Source organism: Suricata suricatta, chromosome 4 (assembly GCF_006229205.1).
Source record: "Suricata suricatta isolate VVHF042 chromosome 4, meerkat_22Aug2017_6uvM2_HiC, whole genome shotgun sequence".
NCBI classification, from domain to species: domain Eukaryota; kingdom Metazoa; phylum Chordata; class Mammalia; order Carnivora; family Herpestidae; genus Suricata; species Suricata suricatta.
The window spans coordinates 96,447,697-96,474,439 of record NC_043703.1 but is presented as its reverse complement, the minus strand read 5'-3'; the positions used below and the strand labels follow the sequence as shown (position 1 = coordinate 96,474,439).

At 38.9% G+C, this 26,743-nt stretch overlaps 1 protein-coding gene across 11 annotated transcripts in view; it reads left to right on the top strand.

The window, feature by feature from the left end:
• Positions 1–26,743, top strand: part of NRXN1 (neurexin 1) — a 1,090,776-nt gene that overhangs the window by 660,978 nt on the left and 403,055 nt on the right. The gene's annotated exons all lie outside the window — the stretch shown is intronic.

The following is a 26,743-nucleotide window of genomic DNA, read 5'->3' as shown; positions in this document are numbered from 1 at the left end:
GAGGTAGAAAATCTTTGGCTGTGGACTTGTACACAATAGGGTTTGTGTGTTCCGGTGTCATTTTTCCCTGTCAGTCTCTCTGAAATTCATTTTCCATCCCCTTTTTTCTAGACCTTCTCGGCAAGCATTCCTAAGTAAGTGTATGTGTCAGAGATAGAAAATTGTATGTCAGGGAAGGAGAGTGAGTACACTGACTCCTTGAGGATTTGACCTGGGTCACCCAGTGTGTGAAATGAAGGGTCGGTTTTGAAAGTCATCCTGACAATCTGGTCTCCATTCCCCTCTCTTTGCCCTTCCTCTGAACTATGCCTTTCTCTGTCTTTCCTTTCTCTATCCTTTTTTCTTGTCTCCACTTCTCTCCTCTCTTCAAACAAATAATTATAGCATGGACATTTCTTCTTTTAACAGCCATGTGGCAGATATTCTATGTGACAGATACTCTGCTGGAACTACACCAGTGAGAGTGTAGAGTCAGTCTTCTCTCTGGAGAATATGGGAAAATGTGCATTAACAGATGATCCCACCAATTGTTGTAAAGTTTTATAGGTGAGAGAAAGTTCCTGGAAGCAGGATGTGTGTGAAGTAAGGGAGTCTTATCAGAACATAACTTAGTCTAAATATGAGTCAGGGAAAGCGTCCCCCCTAAAGTCATGGGGTCTAATCTTGAATGCCTTTTACAAATTTCAACTTAACAGTAATTTTTGGGAATAAATTGTTTTAGTTCATTTATAAAATTATGAATAAAACCAAGAACTGGCCATCTACTTTTGTTGCTATGTCCTTTTCCCTCTTACTGTTCATATGTTATTAACAGCCCTAAATCATTATACTCAATGAATACTAGCATCTACCTGTAGAAATTTCTCTTGGAATTATTATGTAAACATATATGCCAGTGAAAAGCACTCCAAAAGAAGGCCATTTATTAGCCCAGACTTTATTCTTTCACGTGGCAGGCTTATTGACAAATGAATATTTACATGGCTAATCTAGCACATCAGTTACCGAATACCTACACTGACTGATTGTCTTCTCCTTTATGCATGCTTCATCTAGCCTGGTTTTAATTGACTCTTGAGACCAAATTTCATGACTGTTGGCAGAGGTCCAGAATCAGAACTGAATGATATTGTCGCTGAACTTGAACAATTAAAAAGAAAAATCATGTTTACGGCAGGCTCTTCCTTTTTCCCTTATCCTCACAGAGCTGCAGTCCCCTTCTTTCCCACTTCCCATTGCCTTCATTTGGAATTAACACAAATGCTCCCATTCAAATACTGTATTCTTTCCTTATAAACTGGTCTTTCTAAATGTGTGTGACTTCTTTTAGTTTTTTTTTTTTCCTCACCCATGGATTCACCTATGTGCTTCGTAAGTGTGTAATGATAGTCAAACGTGTGAGCAAAGGACAGAATATAAACTGGACTGATAAAACCAGTGGGTCTGGAGGTCTCAGTTTAATATCTGCCATTAATTCTTTCTGTCTTTTGATAAACTAGGAAACCATCTGATATTTAGTATAGTAGTACTTTGGAGATCAACTTTTCATTTTAAGAATGTGAAAACTGAAGGGGTGCCTGGGTGGCTCAGTTGGTTAGATGTCCAACTTGCTTAGGTCATGATCTCATGATCTGTGGATTCGAGCCCCATGTCGGGCTCTGTCCTGACAGTTCAGAGCCTGGAAGCTGCTTTGGATTCCGTGTCTTCCTCTCTTTCTGCCTCTCCTCTGCTTGCACTCTATCTCTCTGTCTCTCAAAAATAAATAAAGAAATGTTTAAAAATCAAAAAAGAAAGAAAGAAAAGGATTTACACATCTTATCTATCAGTTGAAAAGATTGAAATTGTTATTAGATTATCTTTAAGGACTCCTTGAATTCTAAAAATCTGTGATTCCAAGTTCTATATCAAACTGTCCAGATCCCAAGGTAACAAAGTACATACTGCATGATCCCATGCTCAGCTGTTAGCCAGGGGGAAATTATCTTTTTGTCTGCTATTGGTCTTTTCATGAATGCTTCCCTCAAAAGGGTCTACATTATTTTTATTAATTGAATTAATTGAACATTTTGTAAGGTAACTCCCTCAGCTCAATTTTTCATGAAAAACAAAGGATAGGAGAACTTTCTTTGTTTCCAGTATCAAGTTGTTAAAAAACCACAGCATCAAAACCCAATAAACTCACACTTTGCCAATGTTTGAACGAATCCACCAACGCAACCTTGGTAGCTTAAATACACTGTAGAATTAAAAAGATGTTCTTTGGGAGGTTTGCTGTAACCTCCACCTGTTTGTTTTTTCATCCTGCTTCAAATTTTGATGGACTAGCAAGTCTTAGAACTGCCGCCAACAGAATACGAATGGTGACAATTTTGTTCACAACCTAAACCACTACATTTTTAAGTTTTCATCAGAATTGATTCCCTTTCTTTCAGACATATTCTTTTACAATTTATATAAGTTTTTCAGACGCTTCAAATGGAATCTGTAAGTGTGTTTTCTGCAGGTATTAATGAAATAATAAAAATGATTATATTTTTCACCAACTTATTTCACATTCTCCTCTCAGTAATATAAACTTATATATACTCAAATATTTAATTAATATTGACCTGCAGAGTATAACTTTTTCTAATATATTACTATCCGCCAAACTTTAAAGTTTTGTTTTTTTGCTTTTTATATCTTATTTCATTAATCTCAGATGATATCTAGGATTATTATATTATCTTTTGAGTTAAACTTTTTCAGTCATTAGGTCCCTCCCACAGGACTTTGAAGCTAAGGCCTTGCTCTAGCCAACATCCTTTGGGCTGTACACGGTAGGCGTTCCAGAAGAGTAAGGAACTAGAGATTTTGTCCTCTAGAACCAGGACTATATAATTCTGTCTCAAGGGCTGCTGGTTAATTTGTTTATTTTTGTAATGGGGTTGTGTTTATCTGTTTTACCTCAGAGCCTAAAATGTTTTTCTCTTTTAAAAACATAATATGTATTTTTTTCCTTTCATTCATACTCTTAGATCAAATATCCCTCTTGCATCCTATGGTAGTCCTGATTTTTTTCTCCATCTTTTAATTGTGTTGAAAAATTATATTACATTAGGCTGTCTTGGAACCTTGCTACACTTGAGATCTTGGTTTTGGTATACTTTGTTTGTTGCTATAGTCTTTTAGTTTATCAAATGTCCAGCTTAAGCGCCCTTTCACATGCAAAGAGATTTAAAGATACCGCTGTTCCTTTTTTTCTATATTTATAATCAGTTGATTTGCTGTGTAACCTACAAGGTAGCATATAATTTCAAGATTAAGAGCTTTGGAATTAAATAGACTAGCATTCAAATTCCAACTCAGAGACATACCCCCTGTGTGAATTTTGGCAAGTTACTCTTAAAACTCTCTCAGAGAATTAGCATCTTCCTCTGTTAAATGGTGGTAATAATAGCTAGTTATTAAAATCAAATTTAATTCTAAAATCATGTGAAATGGTGTTGGGAAAGTATTCGACTGGTATGTGGCACAGAGTAAGAGTTCAGTAATGATTTTGGTTGTTTTAATCATTAACCCAATGAGCTAAGCCTGGTAGGAATAATTGTCCTTAGCTGTGTCAATTATTCAAAAGCCAGCATGCAATTTCCCCTTAATAATAGTAATGTTAAACTGAGGTATATTAAAATATGTTTCGAGTGCCATCCAGTATATCTTGAGTGCAAGTGTATATATAGAAACTGTATCTAGTTACTTCCACAGAGATATAAACAAGTTTTTGTACCCACAAAATTGCACTTATTTTTAGGCCACTGGTGTCAACAGCTACCTCTTCAAAGAAATTATTTCTTTTGATCCATTTAGTAACTTGATCCGAGCTGCATAAAAACAGGCTTGCAGTATTTCATTTTTCTACAGACTGCTGATGGCTGCATTCCATAACTTAAGGAATCTGTCAAAAGGAGGCCTCTGAAACACAAAAGCTTTCACAGAAACTTGTTGCATTTGCTTGTTTCCAAAGTGGAATTATTTGCCATTCACAAACAATGGATTTTAAGAATATAGCTTCAAAATGTCAAGTATCATTCTTAACTCTACATCAGATATTGATTATTAAAACTTTCACAACATAAAAGTTAGCATGCAATCAGTAATTAAATAGTTTTATGGCAATGTTAATATTTTCTACTTGGCCACATGAGGTCAAAAATAAAAAAGAGAGTGTGCCCAGGAATGCCATGCGTTTCTGGGTGTTGCAGTTGACAGTGGTGAATGCCTTGACCACTTGGCAAAAACTCCCCAGTGCTTTCCACTCATGTCTGACTTTATTTATAGGGTTAGCAGTTCCATGTGGGATTTTAGTCCTTTATTATTATTATTTAACTTTAATCACAGAGCATATCAATCAAAAATAAAGAGAAAAGTAGAGATGATCTAAAGGGATTCATCATCCAGTGCTAACAATTATCTACAGGCCAGTACCGTTTTATCTGTAACTTCAAGCCTTTCCATCTCTACCCTCTAAACAGATTATTTTGAAGGAAATCCAGGGCATTGCTTCATTTACCTGCACATGTTTCTGTATGAATATCTAAAAACATATGGATTTAAAACAACACAAAACAGGGGCGCCTGGGTGGCTCAGTCAGTTAAGCATCTGACTTCAGCTCATGTCATGATCTTGTGGTTCGTGGGTTCAGGCCCCACGTCAGGCTCTGTGCTGACAGCTCAGAGCCTGGAGCCTATCTTCGGATTCTTTGTCTTTCTCTCTCTCTGTTCCTCCACTGCTCGTGCTGTCTCTCTGTGTCTCTCAAAAATAAAAAAATAAAAACAAAAACAGAAATAAAACAACACAAAACAAACTCACAAATGATCACAATAACTTTGGTGCTGTTTCAATGATATTATAGCCAAGACTAGAATTTTCGTGAGTGCTGTCTGGCTGGGACTCTCTTCTTCTCCAGGACTCCCAGGGAATAATACAAAATGTATACCTAAATTGTTTCAATTTAGAACTCTAGAAAATTGAATTAAAGCACCCAGCATGGACTAGAGGCCTAAGTGAAATCTCCCTCACATATCTGAATCTCTTTCACTATAAATTTTTAGTCTTTTTGATAAATTTTCAATCTTTCTTCAAAGATGAGTATGAGGACTATAATTTTTAAATCTTTCTTCAAGTAAGACAAGGGGGCTGGGGGAATGAGTTCACATAGCCATTTAGCTTCAAGGAGTAAAGAGGAATATCAACAATTTTCATCCTGATCTCAGGCCCTTCATCTACCTACATTGGAGGCAAAGGAAAACTCTGGACCTGACTCTTCTTTAGGGTATGCTGTATCTCACTTGGAACCAGGCAGAGAAGATCTGTCATAAAGAAGAGTATAAATTTACAAGTCTCACTCACTACCCAAGAACGCACACTCACACTTGTTTCAGTATTCAGATGAAGTGGAGATCTGATAAAAATTTGATTACTTGGATCTTTGTGGTATAGTCCTACCCAAAGTTGCATTTTGAGCAACAATGATATTGTCGTCAAAAAGAAAGGGTCCTAGAGCCTGAAATTTGTATCTTGCAGTAGGAATCACAAAGAAGCAGTTATGGCAGGAGACATTTTTGAAATGTACTTAGCTACAGGTCTTTTACCTTTAAAGAGCAATTGGAGGATTAGTGTTCTTCATAAATCTTTGGGGAATATTGGTGTAAAAATCAATATAGGAATGGGGAAAGGGACTGAATTTTTCATCTTGTCCATTTATTAAATTATTTGCATGATTGTCACTACATTAATGGCCTTTGGGCTGTAAGTATACATTGAGAGAAATTGTTCTTTGGAAGTTTTAAAACAGTTACCTGAAGAATATTTTTCTGACACTTGAAATGGAAAAGGTTTATACTGCAAGCCGCCTTTGCTCTACTCCTTTTATAAATCTGAGGTGTTCTCTTCTGTGTTTCTGACTCAGCTTGTGGGAAAACTGCTAGATTTTTCATAAAAATAAAAATGTGTAATGTCTCTATTTTGGATATTTCCAATACTTTATTTAAGTATACATCATTATATTAAATTAGGAGATGTAGCTCTCTGGAATTGGTCTGAATAGCCAAGTGCATGCCTTTTGCTATGTTTTGTTTCATCTGGGAAACTTCTAGATAAGTCATTAGTTCCTGGTCTTCCCAGTTAGACAGTAAAATACTATGACCCTCTTTGGGAAAAATAAAATAAATAAAATAAAAAGACAAAATACCCACCAAAGAGAGATAGTCATGGATAGATCGTAAGTGGAACATTGTTGCCAGTTTTGGGTTGTACACTTATTTTAGAATATTGACAAGCTGCAGTGTGTTCCTTCCAGCTCTGTGTGTCTATGAGTCTAAAAAGGCAACTAGAATAGTGAGAGATCTTGGCTCTTCTGACCAGAGAAAAACAGCTTCAAGGAAGTATAACAGTCATCTAATATTTGAGAGCAAAAATAGCTTTGATTTTTGTAGCTCCAAAAGGCAGTACTTGGACCTTTATGAAAAAGTTAAGAAGGGAAGTGTATGAAGATATGAATATCTTTGTAATGACTAGGACTTTGAACCATGCTAATATGAGAGATGGTGAGTTGTTTTTGAAAGACCCCAGGTAGAGATTGTATGCTATCCATCAGAAGTATTATCTAAGGCTGAAATTGGCTGTAAGTTTGGATTGTAGGACCTTCAAGTCTTTTAGTTCTAAAAGTATTATATTAATTTCAGTTATAGAATGCCTGTGTGGTTCAGTTGGTTTAGCGTCAGACTCTTGGTTTCAGCTCGGATCATGATCTCACAGTTCATGAGTTCAAGCCCTGCATTGGACTCTGCGCTGACAGTGCAGAGACTGATTGGGACTTCCTCTCTTTCATTCTGCCCATCCCTGCTCACATTCTCTCTCTCTCCCTCAAAAAAAAAAAAATAAAAATAAATAAATAAACAAAAAAATTTCCAACAGTGACTATCCCAGTTAAATTGAGGCATATTTTGAGAGTCTGAAAAAATTATGGATCCTCTCTCCATAAAAATGCACAGACATGCACACACAATTTGCATACAGTTTGAAGGTTCTTGGTCTCCTTAAAGCTTATTCATAGATCCCAGGATAAGAAGTAATTTAATTAACTTTGCAACTCTGGTAAATCATGTAACCCAGCTAGGTCACTTAATCATCATAATTAAGGATATAATGATTAGATGATCTTTAATGTAGATAGATCCATCCTTAAAAATATAAAATATTTGATTTTATTAGAAAGTACTTCTTGAGTATAAGACCCATTCTCAAGAGGGAATGAAAATGGACAGCAGGGGTCTTTTTACAATTCCAAAAACTGAATCCTCAAGAATAGAGCAATAAAGCCTCATTCCTTATTGCTTTGGACATAAGTGGCATGTTCTTGGGTCATTTTCCAATTTTGACTTTTGTCTATTTGTAATAATAAAATAAGAGCACAGAAGGTTTGTGGGAGTTGGACCTGAGTGAAAAATAAAGAATGGCTTTTTGTAATAAAAGACAATTGAAAGGCATGGGTGACTGGGTGAGTCCATTTTACAGCTCATTAACACTGCCCTTGATTGGCAGAGATCATTGCTGAGTTTATCATTGTGAAATAATTACATATACAAACACATACAAACATACCTGTGCTTGTAGAAATGGAAATGGTTTTCTTTAAATCAATTTTAGAGGGGACATAGAGATCAATATAGTCTTACTATTATAGTACAGATTTGTTTTATGCTAGTTGTTTGTAGTATGATCTATCTTCAGTTCACATAAGACTGTCTTTAGTAGTCTCAAAAACATTATAGGGGTAATTCTCAAAGTTAGCAAGAGAAGAGCAAAGCGATTAAATAGAAAGGAGTAAGTAGAAACTTCATTAGCACGTTTGAATTCTACTCCATCAAAATAAGGAATTTCCCCCTTCTATATTTCCCAACCATAAATTCACCTTTTTCCTCCCCTCATTTCTCCTCCTTCACCTTCCTCCTCTTTATCATAAATAATTATTTATGGTGCATTCTAGGAAGTGCCTAGTGCTATAGAAAAAAAAATTAAAAGCAGATACAATAACCATCTGGACAGGACACCAACCCTCAAGCTATTTACTATCTAGTGGCAGACAGATCAGCATTTTTTTTGTCTCTCATAAATACATACAGACATGCCAGAAAGCATTATCTTAAGAGCAATATTAGACATTTACAAGCACCTGCTCTGTGTAAGGCCTTGGGCTGGCAAATATTTGTGAGCACTAGTTTTCTCCAGTCTCTTGTTAAGAAGGCAGATTCCTGAACACATCCCCAGAAATTAAGTAAATCCCGGGTGAAGCACAATTTTAAATTGGGGTTTCGTGGGAAAGTACTCTAAGTGGGCAGAAGACTGCTTTTTTAAAAAAAAACCTGCTTATGAAATGGAGAATCATAGCACCTTATGACATGTACCTACCAACTGGGCTGCAGTGTAGCTGAAGAGACAGTATCCTTACACACAGAGATGGAAACCAGTGCATGGTGGTTGAAATCATGGCAAATATGGCACCCAAAGTAAGTGAAGAGAGTAGGAGAATGGACAGGGAATCTTTTGGGAAGAGATAGAAAATGAGGAGAGCCTTCAATAAAAAGAATAAATATTTTTTCTCAAGAGATATGTTTTCCTCTGCCTCTTAACCATGGTCCTTACTCATTTTGTATCTTTTTTTTGTCTTTTATCTGCATTCTCAAATTTGCTCAGTTCACACAACAGCCTCCTCTCCAATGATTCTGTGATCCTCCCCCATTTTCCTCCTCTACTGTACTGGGAGATGGTGATCATGATTGTTCTGTGTACTTTTAGGAAGCATCAGCTCCCACAGAAATGGGTGGGAGGAGATGCTGGTCACCAGTTCAAGCAGCGAACCTCGTGGGAGCTGTAGGTCAGTGGATGTTTCAGTAACACCTACAATAGAAATGCCAATTTGCTTCAGACATGCGGGTGTTTGAGAGCATAGGGAATGTTGTGGAGGGGGATTATAGTCCAAAATCATAAAGAACATAAAAAACTGGCTTCTTTTTCAGATAAAAGGTATGTTAGGTAGCCGTGCAGCATTTCTACTGGAATACAGAAGTCAAGTAACATCTTGCTGTTTTAATGTATTTGAACCTATTTATTTGAGCCTATAATATCTGGGATTGTAGGATGTATTTAATGTTTGTCAAGATTTCTATATGTGATTTAGCACAAAAGGATAAGATTTCAAGTTTAATTTGAGTGCTGATAAAACTATACTTACGATCAAGTAGAGTGGACACAATAAACTTAGTCAGAAATTCACCATTTGGGTAGTACAGCCTAAATACAGAGAGTCCAATAGGAAATATGTAGAAAATACATAATATATAATGAGCTAATATGTTTGTTTGGTTTATTTTACATGTGCCCTCATTTCCTCTTATCTGTAGTTGCTGAGATTTCTTTATTACCCACCTTTTTTGCCAGGTCATTATGACCTTGCCCTTCTATGTTCTCTAATGAGGTCTCATTTCTTCTCTTTCCCTTAGACTGTTTATTTTTAGGCTTCCTAACTGGGAGCCATACAGTCTCAGTTTCTTAATGTTAGGATTATTTTATTTCTCTTATATGTATTATGGTACTCCCTTTCCCTGTCCCTTCCAGAACAACATGAAACACATTTCCCTAGAACTAATGACATATGATTGAACATATCTAAGATAATAAGCATGTCTACTTTCCTGTGGACAGTTGCCAAGAAGGTACTTGGGGATGAGTTACTTGCCTGACCAGGGTATACACAAATACATCAGTGGGTGGCCTTGTGTTCTTTCTCTGCAACTTATACATAGGAATCTACTTTTAGTTTCCTTGACTGACAATTAGACCTAAAGTTCTCTTTATCATTTCTCACAAGCTCCATCATTTGCTTATCCAAGGAGATACCCACAGGAATATTCTGAGACAGGGGAATAAATCAGAAATTCTCTTGTGGGAATGCAGATTAATTTCAAAGTCCCAGTTTCTAGACATTTCTTTCTGGAAACTTCACTTCATGTATTTGACCACTAATAATCTGTTTCCTGATGAATGTTGTTTCCACCCATTGGCCCTTCCTCTAGTTACAAAGCCAATGAAGAATAAGGCTACTTTTCTTCTTCACAAAAACCTTATAATTATTTGAGGATGTCTATAATGTTTCCTTCTGTTTGTTACACCTGACTGAATATGGCTCCTCTGAGCATCTGGTCACTCTTCTGTTTGTCAGAAGAGTGTGTGTGTGTGTGTGTGTGTGTGTGTGTGTGTGTGTGCGTGTGCGTGTAAATAAAAACAGACAAATACATATAGACACACACAGAGATATATATGTATGTGTGTGTCACAAGGTCAACAGTCACATGCTCTACACAACTGAGCCTGCTAGGCTTCCCTCAATTATTTTTTAAGTGAGTCACCCAGCATGTCAGACTGCACCCAAATATCCATATGTATCTTAGATAAAGTTCAGATAAATGAACTACATGCTTGATTTTAGTTCGTGCAAATATCTTTTTAGTAGTTTCATCAAACTGTTGTCTAATATTATGTTTTTGTTCAGTGAAAATCCCCTAGTTCTTTCTCACCCTAACAACTACATAATCAGGGTTCCTCAGCCTGTGCTTAACACTGTTTTCTCAAGCATACCTGCAGGATTTTCCATTTAGGCTCATTAATTTTTCCTGCTCTGACACATATGAGAATCTGAGGAAGAGGATGTCCTGTCAGTTGCAAATGTGTTTTATGAGCTCTCTAATAATTTAAACAAGCTTCACTCCTTAGTGGGCCCTCTGGAATCTTCCTAGACAATTTTTAATTTGCATTTGCATGAACGTGTGTGCAAAAGAAAAAATGAAGTCCAGCTTTAAATTCTTACCTGTACTTTCGAGGACTGCAGAAAGCAGGGACAAAAACATTTTTTGGTAGGCAATGTAACTATCGATCCTATGCCACAGTGGTTTTCTGGCTGCCCTAGGCAACAACTTGTTGCTGATACGCATTTAATCATGGTGTGGTGCCCAGGAGTTAGGGTAATTGAAACTCTTTAAACAGACAGGTAATTGCATGTGTACATCAAAGTTAATAGTGGCCTTGAAGAATGACAGAATATTAAATGCAGGGGAATTGTTTGGATCAATATTTGTTTCTTAAAAACTTCATAAACAGCAGTTGCCAAATAGGTGGTAAGCACCTGGTCAATAAGCATGTCTGACTTGTGTGCATTGCTGTTTTGAAATGCTCTGAGTATGAAACCATTTTAGCTGAGGTAAGAACACTCCTTCAGCTCCAATTTGATTCCATCTACAAGGAAAGTTTTATAAGTCACAACATACATATTATCCTTTCAAGAGTATATTAGGATTAGCCATAAGTTCAAAGACTCATTTCCTCAGCTAGAACCAAGCCTCTAATTGCCTCTTTCAGGATGAGCTCAGGACCTGGGAGAGAGCCTGGTGTAGGATATGTGCTTCATAGGGGTGCCTGGGTGGCTTAGTCAGTTAAGCATGTGACTCTTGATTTCTGCTCAATCATCTGTCAGTTTCTAAGATCGAGCCCCACATCAGGCTCCTCAATAACAGTGAGGAGACGGCTTGGGATTCCCTCTCTCTATCGCTCTCTCCTTCTCCCTCTCTCTCTGCCCCTCCAAACCCTCTTTCTTTCAATATATAAACATTAAAAAATAGGTACTTGATAAATATATGTTGGATAAATTGTTAGATACATGGATGAATAGATGGACAAATAAATATATACCAGTGTATTTGCACTTAGATCCATTCCCTGGGAAGATGAGTTTATTACTAATAAATCTAACCCACTTCAGAGACCCTCTGGTTTCAAGTGTGTCTTCTACAGACTCTAATTCCCTATCTCTAAGAAATGAGATTCTGTCTTTCTCTCTGTCTCTCTCTTTCTCTCTCTTTGCATGCTCAAAGGGTAGGGAGAAAAGCATTGCCTCTCAGATCCATAACATTCTTTACTCAATGGTATTTTCTTCTTGTTTAAGGGCCTTGGAGATACTTAATTTCCAACTATTATCTTTAATGGGCCCCAGTCTTAAAACAACTACCTTGACCTTCTACAATGCATGTGGTTTTGGAGGAACCCAAAGCATATTCTGAGTCTTTAAAATCAGTTCTGGGGCAATATGTTACCTACTTTTTTTTAAGGATAAATGACTCTCCTAAAGCCCAGGAGGGCTGGCTGGCTTCCTCATATAAATAAGCATCCTTCTAAGAAATTAGTTATATGTAAAGTGTTCATTTAGCTTCCAGAAACTGATAACCTGATTTATATCAGATCAAACAGAAGACAGTTTATTTTTCAAATCTAGTAAGAAGAAGAGTTAGGTGAGACAGGCCTAGTGTAACTCCTGCAGAAAACTGTCAAGTGTTTTGGCTCTTTCTGTCGTCTTGCTTCTCTGTCCTCAGAGTGTCATTTTGACCTCAAGGTCTCAGAATGGGTATCACCCATAGACATCGAATCTGGGGCAGGAAGGATAAGATTTTGGATTAGGGACACGCTATTCAAGTCTGCCTTAAAACAACAACAACAACAAGACACAAAACAAACAAACAAAAAACCCACAAAACATTCCCAATGCTTCTGGGTACATTTCCTGAAGATTAAGGGGGTCACAAGGGCACTCTCAATATAGGGGGTTTGGGAAAACAAGTATCTTTAGTGGGGCATATTGTCATCCTGAGTCCTTTATTCATCTCTCTTCTCTGAAAACAATTGATTCAATTTGCCAGGGAAAAGGCAAAATTGATATTGAGTATGAAACTAGAAGTATCTGTTACAGCTACTTTTCTAGATTGATAGCTTGATCCATAAGCCAAGGACTGGGCTGCTCCCCAAAAAACTACAATTAAGCAGTCACTGATTTTTAAAGTGGCATTTCTATACAGACACTGCCTAGTGAGTCATGGGAAACCATAGGGTTCTTTAGTGCTAGATCTGAATCTTATTACGAATCATATTTTTATACTTTTTTATTTGGGATATGTTATACTTTTTAATCTGGGATAATACAATGTATTTCTTGCCTACAATCCAAGTCTTTTATTTTGTTTTGTTTTTCTTGCTTTGTTTTGTTTTACTTCCCAGTCCCGGAAGCCTATGGATTTAAACTTAATTTCCCTAACTAACCAGTTTTTACCATTTTATTATTGGATTGAGGGATATATATGGGGGGGAAACATCATTCGTCCCTCCAAATGCTACTTATCGCAGCCATACTGAACTACTTCAACCTTTCCCTAAGGTTATTTGCTTGTAACAGTCAAATTTTAATCTCCTGGTTTACAGCTCTTTGCCCTTCTAACTTGGTTTCTGTGAAGTTTTTTTAATCCCTTTAGTTTTCATAAACAATTTCCTAGTTGATACAGTAGATTATTACACCAAATTTAGAAAATATTGCTCTTTTTATATAAAGTAGAAAATATCTACTATGTTAATATACTTGTTCTCTTACTCTTAATGTCTCTGTAGGATGTTGAATTAAAAAAATATATATTTTGACAAATTGGAAAAAAAGAAACAAGAGAGAAGGACAGACATTTAAAATAAATGCTAGAGTTCTGTCCACTAATCAGCCACTGTAGCTCAGGTATCTGTTAACAGTATGAGGGGTAGAAATGTCGGTAGATAAAAATGGACAAGTGAGGAATAGGTTGAAATAAATTATAGGGTTTTATCACAACCCTGTTATTTAGTTATGGGACTTTTTGTTCTTAATTATACGACATGACAGTTTTTAGCATAGGAAATGTGCAACTTTCTTAAACATGACTCATATAAGCAATAAACCTTAAATAAAGGGGGGGGCAGGATCTGTGAAAACAGGCTCATGAATTTTCTTCCTCACATTTTATACATGGAACTATTAGTTGCTTTTATTATTTAAGAGTGTGTGTTACTGCTTCTGGAATGTAAATGCAATTTAAATTAAGATTTTCACATGTTATTTCTGGGGTATGGTTTTATGCTACAAATTTCCTCAAATCAGAATGTAATAGTGACTTATAGCAGTGGTTAATATTCTTGAGAACCTAAAAGGTAGAGCAAACATTTGCTGAAATTTACATAGTTTTCAATTTTCAAATGCTAGCAAATGGGAGCTGCTTGAAAACAGAAATCACCTTTATTTTTTCCTAAGGAAAGGAAAGTAAAAGGCTTCACATATCAGTTCAGATTCTTCCTCTTTAAGCTGAATATCTTTAGCTTGTGTAGCATTTTGATTTTTGTTTGCTGTTTCTTTTTCTTTCTTTTCTTCTCCCCCCATGCTGTGTAAAAGGCTTGCTCAAAGCAGTAAGGCAGAAAGAAGGCTCCCCACTTCTTTCTTCTATAGAGTGGCTGAAAGCATATGTGTTTGGGGGTCTCTTGCAGTTTCTCTAGAGACCACTCATGTAAATTGAAAAAAATCAGTATTACTTGAAAACATAACTAAAACTTTGATTTAGCAGTACAAAGGAGGGTGCTGTCTAATCCCTCAAGTAGGAAATTGCTTTTCTTCATGATCCATTGCCTTCACACTATTTCTGGTTGCTACTGTGGAAGGAGAAAAGACCCACCTTTACTCCTTTTACCATGTCTGTATTTTTTTTTCTTTTGCCTCTTACTGGTTGGCGGTAAATAATAGTTGAAATAAGTAAATTCAAATAGTAACAGTAAAACGCATGACTGAGAAGATCTTCAGGTCTCAGTTGGACAACTGTGATCATACCAAACCAGGAGGTAATTTACATGGGAACCTGAAGTGAAAAATTAAGACTTTGGCAGAGTGTAACAATGAGGATGTCTCTTACGTGTAGCTCCTCTATGTGATACCACAGAAACTAGACGGATAGGAACAGCACATGCTCCAAAACTGAGAATTTTTTTTAACATAGATACTTTAATTTTTTTTCCTTGAAAAATGACAAATCAAAATATTGGCAATATAAAGGCATACTGATTATGTTGGCAGTTGATCTTCCATTGGCCATTAAAGTACCCAGCTTTCACCATAATTGAAACTGGTGTTTGCTGTGCTATTAGGTAGCATTATGTTAATGCAAAAAATTGTGAATTGGACCAAAGTAGTTTCATTCTCAATAGGATGCTCCTAAACTTTATTAGTGAGTGAAACTTTACATTGCATAGAAAATTGAAAGCTTTCTCCACTCTTAAAAATTATAACACTGGAGGGTTGCCTGGGTGGCTCAGTCAATTGAGTGTCCAGCTTTGGCTCAGGTCATGATCTCCTGGTTTGTGGGTTAAAGTCCTGCATCAGGCTCTGTGCTGACAGCTAGCTCTGAGCCTGGAGACTGTCTTCAGATTCGGTGTCTCTCTCTCTCTCTCTGGCCCTCTTCTACTCATGCTGTCTCTCTTTCTCTCTCTCTCAAAAATAAATAAAACATTAAAAGAAATTTTTAAAAATTCTAACACTGGAGCATCTAGGTGGCTCAGTCAGTTAAGAGTCAAACTCTTGGTTTCAGCTCAGGTCATGATCTCACAGCTTTGTAGTTCGAGCCCCACATTGGGCTCTACACTGAGAGCACATAGCTAGCTTGGGATTCTCTCTCTCTTTGCCCCTTCCCCACTTGTGGTGTCTCTGTCTTTCTCAAAATAAATAAATAAACATAAAAAATTAGAATACCAAGTCTAGTTTTAATTATTTAAGGGTAAAGGTAGATGAGACATTCCAATGAAGAGAAGAAATAAATATTTGAAATGTTTCCTGTAGCTCTTTGATTAAGCACCTAAAGTAAAATGATGTTAAACTAGTTCACCGGAAAGTAATATATGAGGCAGTCATCAGGTATTTATTTTAAAAATCATCAGATATTCTTTGTTTTAATACTATCGTGTGTTAAATATTAAAGACCATGCCATATGCCTAATGAAAGCTTCATTAGAAAGACATTAGTAGATTAATTTCATTCGCTGTGTGGTTTATTTTATTTAGAATGCAGTAAGGTAAGTTCATTAGTTTGCAGATGTAATGTTTTCTACTGTACCTCAGTGCAACTAGGAACAATTCCACAGAGGTCTCCAGATCTACTAACACCTGTCAAGATAAACACACAATTCTCTGGGGGAATCATCTCAGCAATAGAACAGAGAAAATCTGAGGAAAGTAATTCTTTCATCAAAGAAAAGGAAGACAAAAAAAAAAAAGCACCAGTGATTAATGATTTTTTGAAATGCCTCAGAGGTCATATATTTCTTATACAAGCATAAAAAATAGAATCTATCTTTTAAGAATAAATGTTTGGAAGCATATAATACTCATTCTGAAAACTATTCTAAGAGATTTCAACTCTGGAATCATCACGCAGAGAGAAGGGAGCCACTGAAAGTTTTTTCTGACATCTATAGCTTAATCTCTCATCCATCCCAGAACAAGTATATTAGATTATCAGTTCTGCTATCGTGATGTTATTTGAATGGTTATAGTTTAAATGGTGCCAGTATTTCCATTATAAAATCCTATTTTCAAGGATTTATAAGTTGTCTATAAATGTTTGCTCTGCAGTTCAGCTTGGCAGCCAGCATCTCTGCTCGGTGGTATTTTTTCCCTGTTACATAGTATATGAAAGAAAGACATCTGCTTATAGCACAAGTAGGAAAATATGACAACAAATTCCCTTATTCTTCAAAACCAATTTATTTAGCATTCAAATCAGAGTTCGGCCTAAATTTCTTATATGTTTTAGGCAATAAAAGAACTAACCAAAAGCTTGTAAGGATAAATCGAAGATGATTTGTTTCCTTTGTCTGTTGGTTTTGGTTAAACTCCGAAACGTGGAGATAGAGTTAACCATTTACTCTGATGCTTTATCCAGTCAGCACAATCATAATGTGAATATACCATTTTATATATCCCAGGTATTTTTTTAGGTATTTGTGATAGTCTATACTTGAGAAGGTAGCAAATATCACAAAGTTCGGAAAGAGTTCCAACAGAGTTATATGTGTTAAAATTTGGTAGAAGAATGAATGTGATTTTAAGAGAGAGAGAAATGGGAAAGATCTTTTTTCTACAGAGGGAATAGCCCGGGCAGCGGCAAAGAAGTGAAAAAGTGGGCCGTGTGCTTAGAAAAGAGAGAATTTCATGTGGCTGGAACCAAGGCTGTTTGTGGGGAAAGTGACAGAAGTTGCAATAAAGGTAAAAGAATAGAGGCCTATGGAGGCAGATTTTGACAGGCTTAATAAGCCATGCTAAAGAACTTTGACTTTACCTGGAAAACATATTTGTAGCAGGGTAGTCATACGAACTTAACTATAATACTGACATCAAAAAAATCACTCTTGACAAAATGTGTACTCTAATATATTTGTAGTGAATTGAAAGGGGATTAGATTATAGATCCCAGATAAACCTATTTAGAGATTCAATTCAAACTGCATGATTAAATTCCTTTCAGCACACTCAAATGGCAATATACGTTCCATAACATATATTCATAAAGAGAGTTCAAATCAGTGCTTGACATTCAGAAAATTGAACTTATGGTATGTGTATGATGTCCAGTTCTGGATTTGAATGTCTGTATTTACTAAGGAACTCACAAATATGTCAGGTTCTTTTTTTAAGTGTACTTAACTTATTTTGAGAGAGAGAGAGAAAGAGATGAAGGGCCAGCAGGGGAGGGGGCAGAGAGAGAGGGAGACAGAATCCCAAGCAGGCTCTGCACTATCAGCACAGAGCCAGATGCCGGACTCGAACCCATGAATCATGAGATCATGACCTGAACTGAAATCAAGAGTTGGACTGAGCCACCCAGGCTCCCCTCTGTTTCAGTTTTTGTGTCACCCTAACTTGCCTCCATTCTTAACAATCCCCTGCTTCTGTCTCCTGCACTGATGGATCTGCATGAGGAACTGTTGGTGAATGCAGGAAGGCAGATCCAAGTTGTCACTTTGGGTCATTGATGTTTCCTGTAGCTCATGCTACAGGTCTGATGCAGCTCAGACCAGAGGCGTAATAAGACAGGACCTGAAAGGGACTTGTATTTTTGTTGTGTTTTTGTTTGTTTTATGATACAGACTCCTATGTTAGGTTTTATGTGGAAATGTTCTCATAAATTTTGATTTATTTCCCCATGTCATAAAAGAAGAGGAAAGGTAAAAAAAAAAAAAAAAAGAAGAGGAAAAGATAATCCTTTCAATCAATTAAGTAGGGAAGTAAATAAAATTGCAAAATAAGTAAATGCTAATACATATATACTGTGTGCCAGACACTATGCTAAGCACTTTACATCTGTCAACTCATTTAATCCTCACAACAACTCTACAAATTTTCTAGTCCTTTTAAAAGTAAGAAAATTGAGTTTAAATAACTCCGTTAATAGAATCAGAATAGAACCTTGGTGTAGTGCCTGAGTCCCTGCCTCTAGCCATTGGCAAAGCTAATCGAAGAAGGGTTCAAGTACGAGAGATGGGAAGGAAAATAATCTTTTTTTAAATTCCATATTATTTTTTATTTTCTGAGCAGAGTAAAGGAAAGGTGTGGGATGATGACATGTAAGGTTATATAGCAGGCATTTTGAAGTCTTTAAAGAATGCTTTAGAGAAGAGATCTGGGAGCACCATTCTCTGTGTTGAGTACACGGCTAAGAAGGTGAGGCGATTGTTAAGGAGCATAATGAGAAAGCTTGCCCTGTGTTGGTTAATAAAATCTCTGGCAAAGACTTTGACATTTAGATGGAGCAGTGTTTCTGAAAATCTGGTTCCCCTGGGCCTGCCATATAAGCCTCACCTAGGAACTTGTTAAAAATGCAAATTTTCGGTACCTCTACGTATCAGAAGCGAAAGCAATCTATGATGTAACAAGTCCATCTAGTATTCGCCACACACTAAAGGTTGAGCACCAAAGAGAAATAGAAACTAAACTAAGAAATTATTGGGGAGGTGGCCACCCTGGACTGGAGACTGAGTAGGGAAGAGTTTGAAATAGGACTAAATTAAAAATCAGTTACAGCTCACTATCATTATGTTTGTAGCACCTGTCTAAAACCTGTACATATGAATAAATGACAGTAACTTTCATTTAGTGCCCCGTATATTTTAGAAACTGTTCCAATTCCATTACACAGAGTGTTATAATCATTTTACAGATGAGGAAACTGGGGCAAGGGTCCATTAAACCCAATGTCACATGGATAATACCAATGGATTCAGACTCACAGTCTGCCATTCAAGCCACGTGGTCTACTGGATTACGAATATATTCTAATCACATAGTATGAACCTTCGGAAGAGTGTGTCAGCAACACAAGTTGGTGGAAATAGCTATACAAACAATTACAATGACAGTGATTGAAAGATGACATATGATTGGTTGATGCTTAAGCAATACCCACACCTAAGCACGCTATCGCAGTGAGACTTCTATGACCCCACCTGAGTGCTTAGGCAACAAGTTTTAGGTAGGAAGTCGTAAGTGGAATTTTTATTAAATAGGGCAAGAGAAAAGATAGGGACAGTAAAATACTTCAGTCCTAAATACAATTAACCTTGATTGAATAAATCTAATCAAGGTTCACAAAACAAACTGCACATTCAGATTTTAATTTAATTTGAGTGAATTGGGTATTGTGTTGGGTTCCCACGATCTGCACCCCCTCACGGGTTAGGCCAATATGGAGGTTCTGGGTAATAGCTACACTGACTGAATTCACCAATCTAGATCTACACGTGGTGGGACATGAAATTATGCTTCCAGATAAGAAAACACTTCATAAATAAACTGGACTTTTCAGTAAGATTATTACTTTTGTGTACCTCAAGTTTATCATCTGAATACAAAAGATTACACTACAAAATCTCCAGGAATGCTTTCAGTCCCAGCACTTTTTTTTTTAATGTTTTCACTGTGTGGTTAGTTGGTTGATTGGTTTGGGTTTACTTTACTCTCAACACTCCCGCTCTCTTATTCCGACTTTTTCTCAGAATGCCCGTAGGGACCTGCACTAACCCAGAAAGGTAACACGGTCAGAGGCTTGTCTCTACGGCTTCACAGAGGACACCCTCTTTTGAGTCTTTACCACTTTCTACTCTCTGGGTCCCAACTCAGAAATGCCTGTAGACGGATGTGGGGGTCTGCTTGTCTTTTCATTGTGCTGACAGGAGTAGAAATGCAAAATGCAAGACCGACACTCTCCTCATTTTTAATTTTTAAAAGATTGGTGCTGCCTGTGGGTTTTAACATACTTCCCCTCCGCTGTTTTTAGTGTCTACTTTTCTATTTAAAAAGCTTAATACTGAGCTGTAAGAATTTCCAATTAAGTTTAAGGAAAACACGAAAAGGTTGAAAGTTATCTGCTTGACAACCATCCTGTTTCTTGAGACAGAGGGGTTGATTTTTAGAATATGAAAAAATAAGTTGAAATGACCTGTCCTTTTCCATTTCTCTGCACTCTCCCCTTTCCACTCACTCTCCTCTCTCCTTCCATTTTCTTTGTTTCCACCCCCTCAGTTTTCAAACCCATCTCCCATTTATTCTTTTTAAAGATATTCTACTTTTAAAAATTACTTATTTTTGAGAGATAGAGCACAAGTGAGTGAGGGGCAGAGAGAGAGGGAGAGAGAGAATCCTGTGCAGGCTTTCACTATCAGTGTCAGCGCAGAGCCCAAAGTAGGGTTTGAACTCCCGCCCCCCGCTCCCCCAAGCAGGGCCAGAGCTCCCCTGAAGCAGGGCTTGAACTCAAGAACTGTGAGATCATGGCCTGGGCCCAAGTGGAATGCTTAACCCACTGAGCCACCGGGCACCCCCATCTCTTATTTCCCAACACCATTGTCCAAGCTAGGCTCCCTGATTTCTTGTTCATTATACATTATTAGCTGTGAATTGTTCTAGGACAATATTCCAGGCACAGCTGTTGGGTTCTTTTGGTAGATTCCAGTAGCCGCAGCTCTTAGAGGCCGGGGAGGGTTAGCCACTCCTCCAAGAGTTCTCAAAAGTGCAGGCCATAGTGAATGTAAAATGTAAAACAACTTCTGCTACAGAAGCAGACATTTATTAATAAGTAGACACAAAATCTTATAGCCTGTTCCAGAAGCTTGATGAAGTTCCAGCTCTTGGTTCTGTTAGGTACATGAAAAATGTCTTGCAAAAAAGGTTTTGCAAATATGGCAGTATTTTGCAAATATGGCAGCAACCAGCTCATCATCTGTCAGAATTAGGTGACTAAGGTCTGTTAAGGATCAAAAATAGCACCCACCTCATAAGGGTTTATGATGATTAAATGAACAAATGCATTTACATCTCTCAGACTTGTGCCAGTTACAAATGTGTTGGTTCTTAGTATTACTATTATTATTGCACTATTCCTTGTGGTAAAGGGTGAAAGGCCTCTTAAATTCATCCACTCTATTCATCCACTCAAGTGGAAGCAAAGCATGTCTATAAAATATTTTGGCCAATCCACTGATCTTGACTGTTAATAACATCACCAAAGAGAACGCATTCCTAACCTCCATTACACCAATCGACAAGTCTTTTATTTCACAAATTAGAATCTTTTATTTAACATACGTTGTAAGTAATGAGCAAAGCCACATCATGACTGGAGAGATGATAGCCGAGGCTCCTAGAAGCCACCTCTGGCTTCTATAATTCTGGCTAGGACATCGGAGCATAAATTCCTGATGAAGCAGCTGACTCTCCTGGGACACAGAACACTAACACACATTTATATTACACTGTTTATACTGAAATATTTAAGAGTAAATTACAGGCAGCCAGGCACCATGTCTCCTCCAACCAATTCTGAACTCACCTGACAACAATTTGTCGAGGCTGCCTCAGATTCCTTTAAATTATGCAGTTCCAACCACAAGGACTGACCAGCTGAAGAGACAGAATGAATAAGCACCTTGCTTGCTTTACTTGCTTCATTCAGATTAGGCAAAAGTTGTGATCACAACACTTTTCACCACTCTCTGGGTAGAGATTGGCCCCTAGTTCCACCAAATTATGACCATTTATAACGAGTATTGCAGGATCAGGACCGCACCATCCACCTTGGAACCTCCCAGGTATGGCGAAGGTGCCCTGGACATCTGACTGAAAACTGCAGCTACAGTTTCTTCTTCCAAGGCAGCTGTAAATATTCCCTCTTTAGCTCTTGAGACTCCAGTAAAATTGAGAATTCTGGCCTATCCTTTCGCTAACCCTACCTTTCTCTCCCTAGGCCAGAAACAATGTAAGACAGGAAGGAGGAAATGCTCTTGGGAATGTTCATCAGAATTCTTTACTTACTCTGATCTTTAATTTATATAAATCACTGTCCAAAGCCCCAGCCCCATCCTTCTCTGTTTTTTTTTTTGAGAATAACAAACTCAGTAAATCCTCATTAATCTCAGATATGAATTCACGTCTTCACTAAAATTCGTAACCCCCAAATCAATAATAGTGGCACTATGATGATCATTAACAGACATGTGCAGAGTGACAAAAAATTTGAGTCCCTAACACCCAGCTCCCAGCTGAGGTCAAACAAGGCAACACTCTGCCTTCTCATTTTAGCTCACATAGTATAAACGAGTGCTCTTTCTTTGTTCTATTTAGTGGCATGTTTTTCAAATTTTTGTGATTTTGTTGGTTTTGGTTTTGGTGATTTTGCTGTTTAAAATGGCCCTTTGAAGGGCGCCTCAGTTGGTTGAGCGTCCGACTTCGGTTCAGGTCGTGATCTCTCGGTCGGTCGGTGAGTCTGAGCCCCTCATAGGGCTCTGTGCTGACAGCTCAGAGCCTGGAGTCTGCTTCGAATTCTATGTCTCCCTCTGTCTCTCTGCCCCTCACCCACTTGTGCTCTGTCTCCCTCTGTCTATCAAAAATGAATAAATGTTAAAAAAAATTGAAAAGTAAAATAAAATAAAGTGACCTTTGAACATAGGGCTGAAGTGCTGTCTAATGTTCCTAAGAAGGCTGTGGAGGGGCGCCTGGGTGGCTCAGATGGTTGGGCGTCTGAATTTGGCTCAGGTCATGATCTCACAGTTTGTGAGTTCAAGCCCAGCATCATGCTCTGTGCTGATAGCTCATAAGGTGAAGCCTGCTTTAGATTCTGTATCTCCTTTTCTCTCTGCCCCTCCCCAACTTGTGCTCTTCCTGTTTCTGTCTCTCAAAAATAAACAAATGTAAAAAAAAAAAGAAGGCTGTGGTACACCTTTCAAAGAAAGTAGGTACTTTAGATAAGCCTTATTCAGGCTTGAATTCTAGTGATGTTGACAACGAGTTCGGTGTTAATGAGACACCAAATAAATAAGTCATCTTAAAACAGAAAAAAAACCACATAAAATGATGTTATGTATTGATTAGTTGATTAAAAAGCTGTGACCTAGGCTTGTAGGAACCTAAGCCCTAGGAACAATGGTTCAGTATTCCCTAATTCAGGGTCTGTAGTGACTTTATAGATCATAAGTACAATGGAGGATGAGAATTGACTGTATGCACCAAGAGACTAAATTATATTTCACATTTGCTCAGCCCTTGCAGGAGTACAGATGAAAACTTGACTCTCTCCCCCTCAGGAATCTCCCATTTAGATGGAGAGGGAAGGACAGTTCTGTGCGTATTGGAGAACAATGCAGTTCTCTACGTTTCCTTTTTTTGTTTAATGTTTTATTTATTTTTGAGAGAGAGAGAGAGAGAGAGAGAGAGAGAGAGAGAGAGAGAGACAGCATGAGCAGGGGAGGGTCAGAGAGAGAGGGAGACACAGAATCGGAAGACAGGCTCCAGGCTCTGAGGGGTCAGCACAGAGCCCTATGGGGGTGGGGGGCACAACCCACAAACCGTGAGATCATGACCTGAGCCGAAGTGGACACCCAACCGACTGAGCCACCCAGGCGCCCCAATGCTCTACGTTTCCTATAGAAGGAAGGGAAATGAATGAACTATGCCGGCTAATCAGCTCAAATATGTTAGACCTATATGGGAGAGACATAATGCCTCAATTGTGGGGAGCATTCAATATATCTTAAAGTATTCTCACACTAAATAGTACATCATAGCCTTCCTGCCCTGTGGGATTGTTAGAAAAGATAGGAACATGATGATTTTATAAAGGAAGCCACGGAGCCTCAGGGAGAGGCCAAGTGACTAATGTGACATAAGCAGTAAATGGCAGGGCCAAGAATGCAGCATGGGTTTCCTATGTCCTCATCCAGTACTCTGTCCATACTAACACCGTGAGATGTCTCTAGCAGAGTATTACCTAGAGTCTTAAATCCACACCATCAGGATGATTTTTCTTTTGAAGCTTACTTGATATATTAAAAATGAATATTCACAATCCTTGGCTAAGGAATTAAAATACACATGCTGAAAAATAACAAAATGAAGAAGAAATGGCCTGGGGATACGGGTGGGAACAGAACATAGTGGAAGGGGCTGAATTTGGGTTCTGTTGCTCTTTGAACAGCTGGGGGAAGTTGGGAGACATGGTGTATTTAAGTAGATAAAAGCACATTCTCCAGCATGGCTAAGCTGTTTCAATTAGTGAACTACTGAAGAACATTATTATTATTTTTAGTCAGAACCACATAAACTTGACAGGAATGTGACATGCTGGATTGCTAGAGATTTGATTTGTGGGCCCCTGGACCGTGGTTACATACTGACCACCAGAGCTCCAGGGTGGACTCTAGGAAGTAGGATGCAATATACAAGTCTAAATGGCCACTTCCATGAATGGCTGCTTTGAAGCAAATCCTCCTAGCATGTTTTTTTTTAATCTTCCAGACACACTACTTTGTATTTGTTGATCTAAGGGATTACACAGACAGTGAGAAGCCAGAGAGAAGTAGTGCCTTTTCAGAGTTGTTTTCCTTTGTTTTTAAGTAGGAATAAAGGCAAAAAATGTTCAGCCACTAGACATGTCATGGTTTTTGTCCTCTTTTGGAAACCAGGGGAGGATTTTAGTCATGGTCTTAAATCCTGTCTGCTAGCCTCCACTGACTGCGGTCCTCCTTGCCAACTCCACTTGCTGTCCTAGATTTTTACTCTTAGGTACATGTTGGCTTTGCTGGTCTCCCACCCAGGACAAGCAGCTTTCAGTTAAAGATAGTGCGTTTCACCAAGAGTGAGCGTATAAACATCCTCTCTTCCTTGGAGGCACTAGATTTAGGATTTAAAAAAATTTTTTTCCTAGTGCTATTTTCCTTATGAAAAAGGACGAGAGAAAGGCAGAACTCCACCCTTACAAAAGATCATCACAGCTAGGCTTCTGTAGAGGGTCTTGGGGGTTCCTAAATGCCCCCCAAATGTTTGAAGTCCAAGCAATCTCATTCACACTATTTCCCTCTCCCTCCTCTTTACCACCTGTCTCCTTCTTCCTCTCTTTCATTCTTTCTTTTTCTGTCTCTCCCTTGGCTGCCAGAGTCTCTCATTTTTTTTTTTTTCTCCTCCTCGTGTGTTTTGGTTCCCTGCACTTCCACTGCCTTGTATGAGATGTGGTATTGTAGTGGGATCGAGGACTCTTTGTTATGAGTAATATGTGTAATTAACAGATCACCAAAACTGATGCTTGAGTAGATGGTGTCAAGCCATATTTAGCAGATTGGGTTTGAACACCTGGCAGAACAAGTTTGGTCCAATAAAAAGAGCCGAATTCTTTCCCTTTTAAGAGCTCTCAAGACACTGGTTACATCTAAACCGTAGGGGTAGGGGAAGGGTGCCATTTGCCGCTGTAATTCAGACGGAGGGATCACCTGGCAGAGGAGGGAGCGGGGCTTTTTAGGTGTTCCCCGCATCGCGGTACACGTGTCCCTTTGATGTGTGGAGAATGCCTGAGAGAGGCAAAGCGGGGCGATTTTTGTGGGAAGCTAGACCAGCCTCCCTCGTTACATAGGCTCGTCCTCTGCATTGCATCCGAGCTTCAGTGATTTGCTGTTTGGAGACTGCAGATTTGCATAGAGCCCCTCGCTTCGCCAGCGTGTGTGGTTTTTCTTTTCTTTTTTTCTTTCTTCTTTTTCTTTTCTTCTGTCTCCCCCCTCCCACCTCCGCCCCACTCCTTCGTCTGCTTCCTCTTTTGCTCCGCTCTCTTTCCCCCCGTTCGATCCCCGCTTCCTTCACGAGGTGCCCTCTCGCCTCTGAACCCCTCGCCGGGCGTAAGTGTCGGGAGGCGGCGGACGCGGAGATCGCCTCGGGAGCAGGCGATGCGCGCCGCTGCTCCGCGCGCTGCCCGGGGGAGGCCGGCGCGGTCGGGCGAGCCGGCCGGGGCTGGGAGCGGGGAAGGGGCGCCTCGAGTCCATGGGGTCTGCTTTTCTCTCGCAAGGAGGTCGGGCCGGCGAAGTGGCCTCCCCGGTCCCCACTCACGATGCTGAACGGATTTACCTAGTGGATTCGCGGTGGACGGCTGTCATGTAGAAGTGAGGACCCTCCGGGAGGAGCTTTAAACAATCCCCCTGCTCCCCGCCCCCCGGCACGCACTCTCGCCCGAAACTCTTGGGGAGTCTCTCTGGAGAAGCTGGAGCCCTGGCAATCCGGGAGCCGCCGCTCGCTCCGCGCTCTCCGTTCCCCGGACCAGCCCCCCCTTCAGCTGCATTCGCCTCGGCTATGTCTCGGATTCTTTGGGGCGCACGGCACGGCGGACTCCAGGACCCCGAGAAGACTGTCCGAAGGAGGGAGAGGATGGGCGCCCTGGCGCGGTGAGGCGGCCGGCCCCTCAGCCCACCCGGAGCCGCCCGCACCCCGGCGCCCCCTCCCCGCCCCGCGCCCCAAACTTT